Source organism: Eucalyptus grandis, chromosome 8, assembly GCF_016545825.1.
Source record: "Eucalyptus grandis isolate ANBG69807.140 chromosome 8, ASM1654582v1, whole genome shotgun sequence".
Classification (NCBI taxonomy): domain Eukaryota; kingdom Viridiplantae; phylum Streptophyta; class Magnoliopsida; order Myrtales; family Myrtaceae; genus Eucalyptus; species Eucalyptus grandis.
Genome location: NC_052619.1, coordinates 57535056 through 57550365, shown reverse-complemented (window position 1 = coordinate 57550365; position 15310 = coordinate 57535056). Strand labels below are relative to the sequence as shown.

Below are 15310 nucleotides of genomic sequence, written 5' to 3'. Positions count from 1 at the left end.
CCAGCCACGAGATCTTCTCCAGTTGATAAGGTTAAATCCTTAACGAAACATCCAGTTATGGATAACCTTTCTTCAACGGATTAGAGACTGTCAATGAGGATAGACTTTGAGTCTTGAGTCTGGCTGTTCGGAGGTCTTCAGACTTTAAATAGCAGAGTTTGCAAGCCTTCAGACTAGACTGATAGAAACGATTTGTCAACTTCAAAACACTTCAAGAAGATTTCTCCAACACTTTACCTCATCTTGAGGCAATGTCTTGGAGTTGTTGACCGAGAAAAATTGACTTACTACTTTAAAGGCACAGTGTGTTTCCTTGTCCGTCTTCACTTCTTTTGATAAGGTGCTTTTGACTTCCACCTCACTGCACAAACTTTTTTGTAGGCATTGTCTCCGATTTGGTCACCTCGCATCTAGTTGCTATCAACTACAATAGAAGCAGCATATAGAGACGACACTAACCTGATCAAGGTGATCAAAGAGGGTTCGACAAGGTCAAGCTAACCATTTTGCTTAGGAAAATTGTTGGGTGTGTGGAGATAGTGAGCGTGAGAAAGGTTGATGCGGGAGACAAGAAAGGAAGTAAGAGCAAAGACAAACTCGTCATTTGGTCGTATACAGTAGAGTCCTATGCCTTGAAGTCACCTATGTCATGTATATACACCCATGTTATAATTGTTTAGAATGCATTGTAAAACCCGATACTTTCATTTGGGGAGATTGTTAATGAAAACCCATAGTTTTCACCTAGGAGATTGTCAAGAAAGATTCCAAGTCCGAGCCTATTAACATATTTAGTTGGACCCGTCTTTACTAAAAAAACTTAAGCCATTGAGTTATGCGCCAATTATTGTGATGACCCCAGCACGTCATGGCTACTGTAGAACTATTAGCACCATTATCTTATCCATTTTGCCTTTCTTAGGCATGCGGAAGTGTAAGAGACTAAAGAAAATTATGGGGTACACACGATTTCTTATAAATATGGCAACTTCATTTCTTATTTATTTATATATGTATATCATACAACAAGTGGGGTGCATTAGGGAATCCAAAAGATTAGTACTACTGACTACATTGGATTGTACATCAATCACTCCACTCCAACTATACATATGGTCGTCTAACCCTGGCCCTTGACTCCATCAAAATCTTCCCAACTTCAAAAAAATCCTACTTCCCTCTTACATGAAGTCAATGGAACCCCATAACGGACCATCGGGGAGGTAGGTGGGATTGACATTCTATTGATTTGAAAATATGAAATCAACAACTAATGAGTCACAAATCAACAAATAGAAAATCCATCGGTCTATACCACACAAATTGATCACCGTACTGGCAAAGAAAACCTTAATAGAAAGTTTAGTAAGTTGCATGTACATGAACTTGAGAACCTTTTCATAATTCATGACTGACCAATATAGGTAATAAATTTTCCCAACAAATAACTAGTAGTTCAATTCAGAAATACCAAAGTCATAATTAATATGATTTTATGTTGCCACCATTATCGACAGAACCCTATTACCCCCGAGCATCTTGCACCCATCAAGCATCACTAGGCATCTGAGGGACTAGTGTTACACCCCCTAGGCATCCAGAGGAATCCATTTACCCCTCCAAGCATCCCTACTACAACCTAGGCATCATCATCCTAAGGACTTATGGCATTCTCAGTCACATATTCACACCACGATGCAGCAATTCCATAATTTAATTAAAAGTACGTTAACATCACTACTATTCAGGAACTCAAGCATGCATCTAGCGAATCATCGGTCATTTTCATCTCTTAGACTAATATAAACTCATCCGTTAGAAATTAAGTGAACTATAAGGAGAGTCCCACATCCTAGGCCTAAACTAGCTTTATAAGGCGTCCTGCGCATCTTTAGAAATGATGGTGTTGTCTAAATAAACAATTTTAAAAAGATTATGAAACTTTAATATGAGTTAATATGAGGTAGACAAGACCTAGAGGGACATTTTTTGTGAGCAAAGTCCGATTCAGCTCACACAATTCTAAATAATTTTTGCAATCTAGGCCCAAAACAGTCAAAATTTCAGAACGAAATTGAGTAGAAATACAAATATTCACCAACCGGACTGAAAAATTATGAAAATTTAATATGTGGTAGTCTAGGATGTACTCTACAACTTTCATGAAGGATCCCTATTAGAATTTTGGACTGAAGAATCTGTGGAAAATGGAAAACGAGAAGAGGTTGGTGCAGTTAGTCCCAAAACATATTTTGAATCACAAAATTTTTCGAATATATTTTTGTCATACGATGTCAAAAAATTCTAAAATTAAAGTATGTTGTAAAATGGTCAACAAGGTACAACTTTCGCGAAGTGCTCCATGAAATTTGCATCACATAAGTTAGTATGAAATTAGCAAACTTCAAGGTCAGCTCAGAACCAAACCTGCCCTCAGTTGTGGCACGGATTTAATTTAGAATTGCAACTAGCTTAGCCCCCACACATGCTAAGTATTGACCGACCATGCTCCTATGAACCAACCACAAGTTCAACTACTACGAACTCGATGATGCAATTAGGTAACGTCATTGAAACTTTTGTCTAAATGAAAATCTAAACAACGTTCATAAATTTTTTAGGAAACTATTTCCGTCGCACGACAAGCGATTGATATAGGATGGAACGGAGGATATCTATTTGCCTCAGATCCTCGTGAATGGCGGTCATGACTTGGGGGGATGAAGGCGAGGTCGACGGTGGCAACGCGAGTAGCTGCGACGAAGGGGAGGCGCGGCCTTGAGCTGAGCAGAAAGTGCTTCGTTGCTGGCTTCTGATTTCGGTGGTGGTGGAGCTAAGGTGAGATGAAAAATGAAATGGGCTTTGGGCGGTCAAAGCGGAGAAATCCAGCGGCTCTTTTTTCCCCCCTTCTCTCTCTCTTTCTCTATTTCTCACCTTCTACAGTCATCGTTGCTCTCTCTTTGGCGGTGGTTTTTTTTGTTGACTCAGCATCTCCCTTTACGCTAGCTGGGATGTGGTGTGATGTGGCCTGAAGCGGCATCATGGAGAAGATTCAAGAGTCTTGGAGGAAATTCAAGGCTCTTCGGTAATTTTTTGTTTTTTTTTTTCAATAATCCTTTGGGCCATTGCCGTGGAAATTCCTGAAATTGTTGGGATATTTAGATCAAAATAGTTTATGTACAACGAGGTAGCAGTGGCGACTTGGTGATGTAGATGCACTCTTGGATGAGGTGGAAATGGCATTGCTCGGTGTTGACGTGGTGAGGATGCGAATGGCATAGTCCGACGGGGAGCTTGCTAACATAGCGTGGACTATCGAGCATTTAGGGTTCACTATTTTGTCAAGTGAAAAAACTGGATGTGACAACTATGATATATTAATTGTTCTACACCACGACAATTTTTCAGTGTGAGATTTTTTTAACTAAGTGCGTCCTAACAATGTACTTCTCATATGTGAGTTTATTGTCAAGTCTACTCTCCCTTAATCTAGATATTCTTATGCATCTAGATATCTCAGCTTGAATGAGCTGGGGCTCATAGTCTATCATTGTCTCTGATAACATTTGTTGGGAACACGCGATAGAAGCTTGATACCTTTCGCCTGAAGAGATCGTCAAGAGAGAACTCAAGTTCGAGCTTGTTAAAATATCTAGTTAGATCCACATTCATTGAAAAACTTAAACCAATAAGTTATGGGCTAATTAGGATATATTAGCTGCTCTACACCAACTAATTCTCCGATGTAAAATATCTCTAATCTTAGTAATGTTCCCCTCATATGTGAGCTTAGTTCTAGGTATACTTCCTTTTAAATTTAGATATTCTTCTGCATTAACATGTCTCAACTTGAATCTCCATTTTATTACCTAGTAAGGTTCCTTGGTCTCTTTCCCTAAACCGAACCATAAAGACCGCCATGGGCCTATGTTGTTGCACCACAATGCCCACCTTTACCCACCCTTTGGCCAAACCGAACTATGAAGGTTGTCCAAAAACCGCATTGCTCACAAAGTTACTTCCTCAAGATGTTGACCAACCACTGATATACATTGGGAGTGGGCCACCAATCAATCATCGACTCTAATATCATTTGTCAAGAGCGTGCAATAGAAACTGGATACCTTTTAGCAAGGGAGAGGGCAAGTCTAAGCTCATTAACATATTCAGTTGGATCAATCTTTTACTTAAAATCTTAAAACCAACGAGTTATGAACCAACTATTATTTATTAAATTCACACTGCATCAATTTTTTGGGGATAAGTACACTAATGGTGCCAAAAGTTGTGTACGACGCTCACTTTGGTGCCAAAAGTTTCTGTCGGATCACTTAAGTGCCAAATCGGAGGAAAAACGCTCACTTTGGTGCCACCGGCGAAAGATTCCGGCCTCCGGCGAAAGATTCCGGCCAAAATGATTTTTTTTTTTTAAAAAAAAAAAATTGATAAGCCTTTAAATGACGTCGTTTCGGTCCTCCTTAAGAAAACGACGTCGTTTTGCCGTCCTACGTGGATGGCTTCATGGAAACGACGCCGTTTAGCTCACATGGGGAAGAAATTAGGGTTTCGGCGAGGTTGAAGCCGTGGCTGTCGTCGGGGTTGAAGTTGCGGCTGCCGAGTGGCCATCATCGAGGTCGGGGTCGAGGTCGGGGTCGAAGCTACGACCGTCGAGTGGCCATCGTCGGGGTCGGGGTCGGGGTTTGAGCCGCGGCCATCGAGTGGCCATCGTCGCGGTCGGGGTCGAGGTCGAGGTCAGAGCTACGGCCGCCGAGTGGCCATCGTCGGGGTCGGGGTCGGGGTCGAGGTCGGAGCCGCTGCCGTTGAGTGGCCATCGTCGCGGTTGGGGTCGAGGTCGGGGTCGAAGCCGTGGCCGCGAGCGCGAGGACCGTCGAGGACGGCGACGGCCGGAGATTAGGGTTTTGAATTGGGGGAGACACCAAACGGCGTCGTTTTGGTGTTTGGATGCTGACTCAGCTCTCCGACGAGTCACGTCGGCGTCAAAAATTAATAAAAAAGGCCACGTCGGATTTCCGGCCAATTTCGTCGGAGTTGGCACCAAAGTGAGCGTTTTTCAAATTTTTTGGCACTTAAGTGATCCGACGGAAACTTTTGGCACCAAAGTGAGCGCCGTACACAACTTATGGCACCATTAGTGTACTTATCCCCAATTTTTTGATATGGGACTTCTATAATACAACTCAAATGTGCATCTCTACAATAATGAACCCCTGTGCTTGATCATATAGAATCAACAAAGATCAATGATGATGACTAATATAAATGTACATTGTCGAAGAAGTAAGGATAGAAGGTTTCAACAAATCTATAGAGAATTGGGAAATTCCTAAAATACAGCTTAAGGAAATATACAAACAATCAAAATTGAAATTTTTCAAAAAAATCAGACTATGTCATAGCCATTGAAGAAAGGGATGTTCCTCTTTCTAATTCCTATGAAAAAAATACATCTTTTAAATAAAGAGTCCATCCAAAAACATAAACAAAAATACAATTACATTCATATAGGACTAGTCCAAGTAGGAATTAAACCTCTTATAAAAGAAGGTCTTAATACTCCCATTCTCTTAGTTCTATGAGATTCACGTCTCCTAAACTATGATGAATTCATCATTGGTCCGGTAGAGACAAGTCTCTGCAAAGGACCAATACATTTTGATATATATATATATATATTTGCACGGGCAGCTTTGAAAAATGAATACAACTATTAGGGAGAAGAACACAATAAGTGATATAACTTTCTTATGATGCTCATTTAAGTGCAATAACTTTTTTTCCGACCACTTGAATGCTACAACTTATATATTATGCGCTATAATTTTTTTTCAATTATAATTTTTCAATCAGTCATTTGAGTACTATAACTTTTTTAAAATGTTCAACATGAATGTCATGCTATGTTGGATTTCGACCTTTAGGTAAATATTTTAAAAAAATTATGGCACTTCAACCCCAAGAAAGACGCTTCGTTCCCTGAAATCAACCTCATAGCCAGGGACATTCGACTGCACCTTGATGGCTTTCTTTGCCAACTCAGTGCACAGCCACATTCGGCCGGTCCTACTGCGACACCAGAAGGAAAAGAATGGGGACACCATGGTCTACGACGGGCTTCCCAAGGCGGTCGCCTACCACGGGATGAAGAGGACTAGTACTACACATGGCCAAAGTGGCCACAAGGTGGCGAGCCCTAGGAATGCTGAGGCACATACTGTCCCGCCGGTGATATCCGATCACTATGTGCTACCCTTTAGCGATGCGCTAGCTGCGTTCTCGAGCAGGGTTGTAGTGGGTGAGATTCTGGCTTTGAGGGAGTGATGCCAGTGCAGCAGATGCGTTTCCTAGCGAAGGGCCCCCCCAAGAGGCACAATGCGTGTTCCACAGGATTGAGCATTCAATTTGGTTGAGGAGGATATTTTCGTGGAAATAATTTTCCTTAATTGCCGGCTCTCATTTTGTCGAGTTTCCCTCTACCCCGTGGTAGTTTACTCTTTCGTCTGGAACCCTACTTGATTCTCAGTTTCTTTTTCAAGCTTTAATCTCGATGCTCCAGTCTGGATTTCCCATCTTGTTTTTCTTATTTGATTCACCCATGGACCAGTTCTATTTCTCTCTATCCATGTTCATTACTTTCTAGACCGAACCCTTTCTGCCTTTATACTCATTTCCCGATACATCTTGCTGGCTGATTCTGGGTTTCCTCTTCGTGTTATCCTCTTCGATTCTACTTTGGCTCAGTCTCTATTATCTACAGACCCATTTCTATCCGTCACTTCTCCTCTTACCATCGTCAATTTCACCCTAAGTTGCAGTCTTTCCGCTTCATCAAGTCTTCTGCATGTCGTTTTTCCTCTGTTCTCTCATCATCCCGGGCTCCTGTGACAAACTTCCTGGTCTGCCTGTAGTTGTGCTATTTATGGACAGTCTCGGATTCTCTCCTTTTTAGTCGAATTGCGATAGGATGGAACCTCCGGCTGAGGGTTCTTCAGGGATAGACAACTCTGACCATGGTAATGACGCTCGCCTTGCTGCCCTGTGCAACAGAATGGGAAGGCTCTGGTTAGATCAAACAATTGAAGTTTGCAAGGCTGCTGCACCTAAGGAAAAAGTGGAGGAATGCAAATTGACTTTGGTGGGTAAGATTCTCACCAACCAGACCATTAATTTTCAAGCATTTCATAATACTATGAAACTAGCTTGGCGTACCGATCATGTACATATATATCAGAGTGAAGAGGGTTTGTATGTGGTCAAATTTAAATCGAAAGGGGACAAGCAGAGGATATTGGATAGTGGACCTTGGCGATTCTCCAATCACTTAGTTATTTTAAAGCCCTGGATTCCCAACACTTCTCTGCATTGTTATGATTTTACTATGTGTGCGTTTTGGGTTCATGTTATCGGACTACCTTTAGAATGGTGTACTGACATTATGTTAAGCAAAGCTGTGCGTCGTGTTGGTCGGGTATTGGCAGTTAAGGTTGAACAGAAGGATGGTTTACCTATAAAAGCTGGACGAGTCAGGGTAGAACTAAATTTAACGCAACCTCTCTTCCCAGGTTAGCTTATTCAATTGGATGGGAAGACAATATGGTTAGATTTTCACTATGAGCGACTATCTCACTATTGTTACTCTTGTGGGGTCATCGGTCACTATGCTACGCACTGTATAACTTTTCCTTTTGACATCGAAAAAACTGAAGGCAAGGATAATCTTTATTATGGAAATTGGCTACGTGCAGAGGTTCGTGAGCATAGTCCATTCTAGCGTACCTTTTATGAAACCCAACTTCCTATTGAGGAGGTAGAGAAAGTCATCCCTGAAACTCCTTAGTCACCAACCCATTTGATCCCTGCCCATCAATCTACTATAAACAATCCAAAGGAGGTTATGGACATACCAGCCGAGGGCCAAGTTATAACTATTGCAACTCCGCTTCAATGGAAACCACTCGGACAAGCAACTGAGATTCCTGTTACAGAGGATCCCCTCGCCAAAATAAAACCAGTGGAAGTAGGCTCATTAAAATCAAAGAAGCTGAAGCATACTCACTTGCATCCTAAAGTTGAACCCATGAAGAAAGCAAAGCGGTATGGCACTTATGATAGGTGTTTACAGATATCTGAGGGACTTAATGAAACCCAACTGCAGGAGACTCCAATCTTTGTGGCGAACGAATCTGATCACTGGGCATTGGTGGCTGGCCCTAAACAGCCACCAAGAAACAAATGAAACTCATTAGTTGGCATTGTCAGGGGTTGGGCAATCCCTGACAGTCTGTGCACTAAGGGTAATGGTGGCCCAGGAAAAACTAGATGCTCTTTTTTTGATGGAAACAAAGAATCAGGAAATGCTACTTCAAAGGATCCAAAAAAGGCTGAGGTTTTCGAAGAGTATTATTGTAAATCCCATCGGTTTTGCTGGTGGTTTAGCAATATTTTGGAATGAGGGGGTATCTTTGACAGTAGAATGGCAGACTTTATCTTTCATGCATATGCTATGTACGGATACTACTAGTGGAGCTATCATGCACCTTACCTGTTTATATGCACCGGCCGTATTCCATCTTCGACATATATTATGGGAGGACTTGCGACAAATCAGTCGATCTAATATGTTACCTTGGGTGTGTGTCGGTGATTTTAATGAGATACTTTATCCATGGGAGAAAATAAGCAAGAGACCAGCTGACCAACATCGTATGCACACCTTTCGTGATATGGTAAACGACTGCTCTTTGATGGATGTAGCCAGCAAAGGCTGTGCTTTTACATGGACTAACAACATGAATGGTGATGAATGTGTCAAAGAAAGATTAGACAGGGTACTTTGTACAATGGATTGGCGACTTACCTTTCCTGCAGCAGAAGCTTTTGCCTTGCCTGCCCGTGGACCAGATCACAGCCCAATTCTTTTAACAATAGCAACCGAACTGGTCAAACGAAGGAAGACTTTCAATTTTGACTCTTTTTGGTTACAAGACTCAGGGTGTCGCATTACTATTGCTGCATCATGGCAGGCGTCCCAGATTAGAGGCAAGAACCTACCTCAGAAGTTAAGGGTTGTTTCGGTGGCTCTTTCTAGCTGGAGTCGATCCAAGTTTTTCCATGGTCATCAACACATCAATTTCCTTAAAGACCAGCTCCAATACCTGATCAATAAACCAGATGGTCAGTATAATCAAGCTGAAGTTTCTCAGATAAAAGAGCACATACAGAGATTATGGCAACATGAGGAACAATATTGGGTAATGCGTTCAAGGCTTAATTGGCTAAGATGGGAAGACAAAAATACCAAATTTTTCCATGCCACTATTGTACATCGAAGGCAGCAAAATAGCATCAGCATGTTACAAAATGAGCATCATCAGTGGGTACGTGAACCTAGTCTTTTGAAGGACATCACATCAGGTTTTTTTCAGAAGTTGTATCGGTCTATGGGAAGATGTGACTATTGGCTTGTTCTTGCACACCTAAGGTCACGGAGGAGATGAATGAAGATTTAATAAAGGAGATCACTCAAGAGGAAGTGCAACTGGCTGTTTTTCAAATGGGAGCATCAAAAGCTTCGGGATTCGATGGCTTAAATGGACAATTTTACCAATCCCACTGGGATATTTTAAAGGTCGATATTTTCCTTTTTGTCAAAGACTTCTTCCATACCGGAGTATTGAGGCCCGAATTCAATAGAACATTAATATCTTTGATCCCCAAAATTCCTCATCCAGAAATGTTAGACCAATATAGACCTATTAGCCTTTGTAATTTCATATACAAAATTATTTCAAAGGTTATGGCAAACAGATTAAAGTCTTGTCTACCGACTCTGATTGAACAAGAACAATGTGCTTTTATTAGTGGACGTCAAATTCAGGATAATATTCTTATTGTCCAAGAGGTTCTACACCAGCTTAAGATTCGAAAGAGGAAGAAGAATTTTTAGGCTATCCTAAAACTGGACATGCTCAAGGCGTATGATAGGGTTGAATGGGATTTCCTAAAGGACTACCTCACTCAGCTTGGCTTTCATGCAAAATGGGTATGCTGGGTAATGCAGTGTGTAACAACAGTTTCGCTTAGCGTGAAGTTTAATGGAGAACCTCTACCCTACTTTCACCCGACTAGGGGCTTGAGACAAGGCTATCCCCTCTTGCCATACCTCTTTATCCTGGTGGCAAATGTCTTATCAACACTAATTCTTAACGCAGTAGACATGGGCAATCTTAGAGGCATAACTTTAAACAGGTGGTGTCCTACTCTATCCCATCTCTTTTTTGGTGATGACGCTATCTTTTTCTTAGATGGTAAACTAATGGAATGTCAAAATTTAGCCAATATTCTACACCAATATTGTCAAGCTACAGGACAAGAAGTGAACCACAAAAAATCGGGGATTTTGTTTAGCAAAGCTTGTCCCCAAAGCCTTCAGGTGAATCTGGCCAGTGAACTACGTGTCCCAGTGTTGGCCAAAACTAGTGAATATCTTGGTCTTCCTTTGGACTGGGGGAAAATCTAAAAGGGAGGTGTTTGCATGGATCCTGGGAAGAGTACATTCTAAGGTGGAGGGTTGGAAAGAACAGTTAATTTCAAAGGGAGGTAAGGAAATTCTACTTAAAACAGTCGTCCAAGCAATCCCACAATATGCCATGTCCATATTTAAAATTCCTCTATCTCTATGTAAGTCTGTTGAACAGAAAATTGCAAGGTTCTGGTGGCAACAGAATTGTAGTAAATTTGGAATTCACTGGAAGAAATGGGATACTCTTAAGGATAGAAAGGACCATGGTGGAATGGGTTTCCGGGATCTTATTTCGTTCAACAAAGCCCTACTGGGAAAACAAGCTTCGCGTTTAACTCAAGCACCCCTTACTTTATGGGGCAGACTTTTTAAAGGCTTATATTTCCATTCTACGGATTTTTTGAAGGCTGAAAAAGGGTCTAGACCCTCATGGGGGTGGCACAGTTTATTAACAGGTCGGGATTCTATTTCAGACAATATCCAATGGTCGGTCGAAAATGGTCAGATGATCAACATAAGAGAGGATAAGTGGCTTTCTAGCGGTATTATAGGCGGGCCAGCTCCTAAAGGAGAAGCAACGAGGGTGGCTGACTTTATACTTCCAAATCAGAATGTATGGAATGAACCCCTCCTTCGACAAAGCTTTGATCATCAGACTGTAAGTGAAATACTTTCTTTACAGATTCAGCCTCCTCACACTACTGATAAGCTTATTTGGAAATGTCAACTAAATGGACAACACACGGTTAAGAGTGCTTATAATTACATAAAAGCTCATAATCACAGTGATACCTCTAATATGGCTTCTTCATCTTACCAACCGCCCAGAAAGCTATGGTATTCTATATGGCATTTGCAGAGTCCCCCAAAGCTACGCATATTCATGTGGTCTCTTTGCCACAATGCCTTGCCTACAAAGGAGAACCTTTTCCACCGACATATCATCCCCGACCCCATTTGTCCGATGTGCACAGATCAGGTACCGGAAACAACTGAACACATTTTCCTCTTATGTCCTAGGACAAAAGCTATTTGGTCTCATCCACATGTAAATTTAGCATCCAGCTTTTCTAGTGCTACCAGGATCGACAAATGCATTGCAGATTTAATAGAGAACAGAAATGACTTACATGTGCTGGAGATAGTGGCTTCTATCATGTGGCATCTCTAGAAGAGCAGAAACGATTTCGTTTTTCGCCAAAGAAGTCCCAATATTGAACAGGTGGTGCAATTGGCTCTTGCAAATGTCAGATCAGCTCGCCTCTGCAATTAGACGCCTGCAAAACCGAGGATGAAACAACCAGATCTTGATTAGCTGTGGCACCCACCAGAACCGGGAGTTCTTAAAATCAATATAGATGGCGGTACTCGATCTCGCAACACAAAGGAGTTGTAGCCTGTGTGTCCCGCGACTCTGTTGGTCACCTGCTCGATGGTTTTACTAACACCATTAACGCCTCTTCGGCACTAGAAATAGAGACTCAAGCGTTGATTCTTACCTTAAAGTTTCTGCTGCAAAAAGGGATGGATCGCGATCGTTTGCTACTAGAGTCCGATTGTTCGGTGATGGTGGATGCTGTGTGAAACCCTACTTTGATCTCCTGGCAACAACGAGCATTGTTTGCAGAAGCTAGGGCAATCTTGCCCTATTTTCCTTTTCTTCGCATCCAATACCGTAGACGGGCCGCAAACTTCATTACTGATTGGGTTGCTAAGTCCCATGGGCTTTCTTTTCTCCCCCCAAATTGGGCCGTCTCTCCCCCTTCCCACCTCTTGGATCTTTTGTACTCTGAAGCTTTGTCTAGCGGTTGTTCTTCTGGAAGTTAATATATAATACCGCTGTTTTCGACCAAAAAAAAAAAAAATTGGTCGAGGAGGCTCGATCCGGGCATTGAGAACAGGCCGTTTCACAAAAGGCCTAGGGACAGAATCAAATTTTGCATGTCTGAAAAAGGCCTTCCTGTTTCTCAATCACAAGATTTAGCGACTTGTCAGCCTTTTTGGGTGCCATAAGACTAGAGGTGGCAAAATGGGTCATAGACCCATTTTGCACCCATATTTTTCATATATGGGTTGAATATGGGTTAATAGCCCATTACAACTATTAACCCACGTTCGACCCGTTTTTAGTTCAATTTTATATGGGTCGAAAATGGGTCACACTCTCTGACCCATTTTCGACCCATTTTTAAAACCCAAAAAACGTCGAGTCTTCGTTTTCGACCTTCTTCGACCTTCACCTTCGAGTCTTCAAGTCTTCAACCTTCATCTTCGTCGGTGACTCGGTGACCCATTTTCGACCCACCTCCGCCGCTCGCCTCCGAGCGCCTTCGAGCCGCCTCCGCCACTCACCGCCGCAGCTCGCCTCCGAGTCGCCTCCGCCGCCCACCTCTAAGGCTCACCTCCGCCACTCCCTCGAAGGTCGACGAGCTTCGTCACCCACCTCTGCCGCTCGCCTCCGCGGCTCGCCCACGAAATCGGAGGTGTCCGGGCCGACGCCCTGCGGTTCGGCCTCCATGACGTCAAGAGCGAGATCGTCGGATCTCACCCTCTCGAATCCGCCTACCAATCGGTAACCCTTTTTTTTTCTCCCTTTCCGTTGTGCGGGTGGGGGACTTTCTATTCGCTCTTTGTACTGCCCTCTCGTCTCGGGGATGTTGGAATTAAGCGGCATTGGGTTCGCGTCGATGTTGGTATCCCGAATCGTTGCTCATCAAGAAGATGTAGCGACCGATCATCGAGAGGAAACGAGGCGTTTTCAGCTGTGTGCGTAGCTGGTTTTTTTTTTTTATCATCATGACTCAAAGCATGATTTTATCATCATGACTCAGCAAGCGTGCATTAATTTTTTTTTTTTTGTTTGCTATTCTAACGCGGCGAGTAATTGCGGATGGTAATCCAAAAGTAGTTCCCATAGGCAGATGTTATTTGATTTCTGAAATTTGTTTCCAGTGGCGGTGCCTCTTGAGGCGTCTCCTGTGGTTGCCCCCTGGGTCTTTTTGTATTCTTTGTTGCCATTGTTGATATAGATATCACTGATTGGCAAGCTATTTCAAAATTCAAAGGTTAGTCATCGGTACCATAAAGCCACAATCTATGTTAATTTTGTTACCGAGTCAATATTAAAGTTTTGTTTGATGAATTCCTTACTGGAACAGGTATGTTAGGAATGTCCCTGCTGGTCAAAGTTTTGGTTTGGTGCCCTTCAACATGCAAAAGATTCAACATCCTTTTGGGCATTTTGATGCTGGATTTACTCCACTTGGTCAGATGCCAAGGCCTCAAGCTTCACTTAACTATATGCCTCCTTCTGGTGCTGTTATGAACTCTTTTGGAGTGACGGGATTGAATCAAAATACAAGTGATGCTGGTACATGCGGTGGCCTACTGCTGCAATGATGTATGCACACTCATATGATCAACTCCGGCATGGTGTTTTCCAGGTGAAAATATCCTGTTAATCTATCTATTTTAGTAGCCATGTGAAGGGAAGCTTCGACTGCAATGAATTTACTGTTTCATAGTCATATAATCAGATTGAGTTTGTTTTTCAGAGCTTTATCTTTATTTTTGGGTTCTCTTGGCAATCTTTCATTTCCTGCATTGATGTTCTTCAATGTCATATTTGTCACTCGGCTGAGTTGGAGATTTTTATGTTGCTGTTTGGATCTTAGCCTATGGTTTATGGATTTTCCGTCGTGACAATCTTCAAGATGATGTCTCTTGTTCTTGCTTGAATTTGCCTTTGAACCAAGTCTTTTCTTTGCACCGGCCTCAAGCTGGCTTACTCTTTTTCTCTTATGTGGCCAACCATTCATTTTTTACCAAGGCGTGTTTTCCCTCCCACTTTGTTTATGACATATTCCCCCTTATTTTGCAGGCCCGGTTTGTCAAAGAACCACCGAGGAGATTCCCCAAGAGGAGATTCTTTGCTGGTTTAGTTTTTGTTGTAGTTGAAGGTGGATAAAGCGGGGCGCGTGCTTTTTGAGGAGCCAACCAAGGGAGCAACAATGTGGGAGTGGTGGTGAGTCCAGTTCATCTTGCCAGCCTTGGCGAGTCGGGAGTCCTTAGTTTGTCGCGGACAAGCTCATACAAGCTGAAAAGCGCATAGTAGGTGCTGCTTCAATCGATTGCTTGGTTTTGAATGTGGAATGTCTTACGGTCTGATGCGCATCGAAGCCTCTTATGTTTTGGGGCAATCTATTATTTGGTAGATAATTTGGTTCTTGGTAGAGTTGCTGAGAATTGTGTCTTCGAGCTGTCTTATTGAGGGAAACATTGAAGTGAAGTATCTTTCTGCAGTGCTGAAGAATTAATCCTTCGTATGGTCACCATACGAATTTCTTACTCAAAAGGCTGGAAATGTTAGCTTCATATCTTAATCAAGATGATGAACTCATTTGTGAGTAAATAATTTGACCTCAATAGTATGCTTACTTTAAATAAGAGAAGCATGTGTATAGTCCAATTCTTCATAAATATTTCAATTTATAGGTTTTTTTTAACAATTTTTATTTTATTTACTATTTTTTAATTTAATTTGAGGTTTTTATCCAATTAGCATATAGCTTAAATTGAGCACGTTTTTTTTTTTTTAGAATATTAGTAAGTTTTAGCAATATGGGTCGAGTCGGGTATGTGTCGGATATGGGTCGGGTCGGGTATGGGTCATTATATTTACATTACAATAATATGGGTCAAAACCGGTTAAATGGGTTGAATATGGGTCGACCCATTTTCGACCCGACCCATACCCAACCCGACCCACCC

General features: G+C 42.1%; 1 long non-coding RNA gene across 1 annotated transcript; it reads right to left on the bottom strand.

Moving 5' to 3' along the window:
- Positions 1–5926: 5926 nt before the first annotated feature.
- LOC104425197 lies at positions 5927–8283 on the bottom strand. The gene is made up of 3 exons (XR_005546064.1): positions 8075–8283; positions 7795–7994; positions 5927–7054 (listed from the first exon to the last, which is right to left on the bottom strand). It is a non-coding gene; the product is annotated as an uncharacterized LOC104425197 (long non-coding RNA).
- Between the last annotated feature and the right edge of the window lie 7027 nt (positions 8284–15310).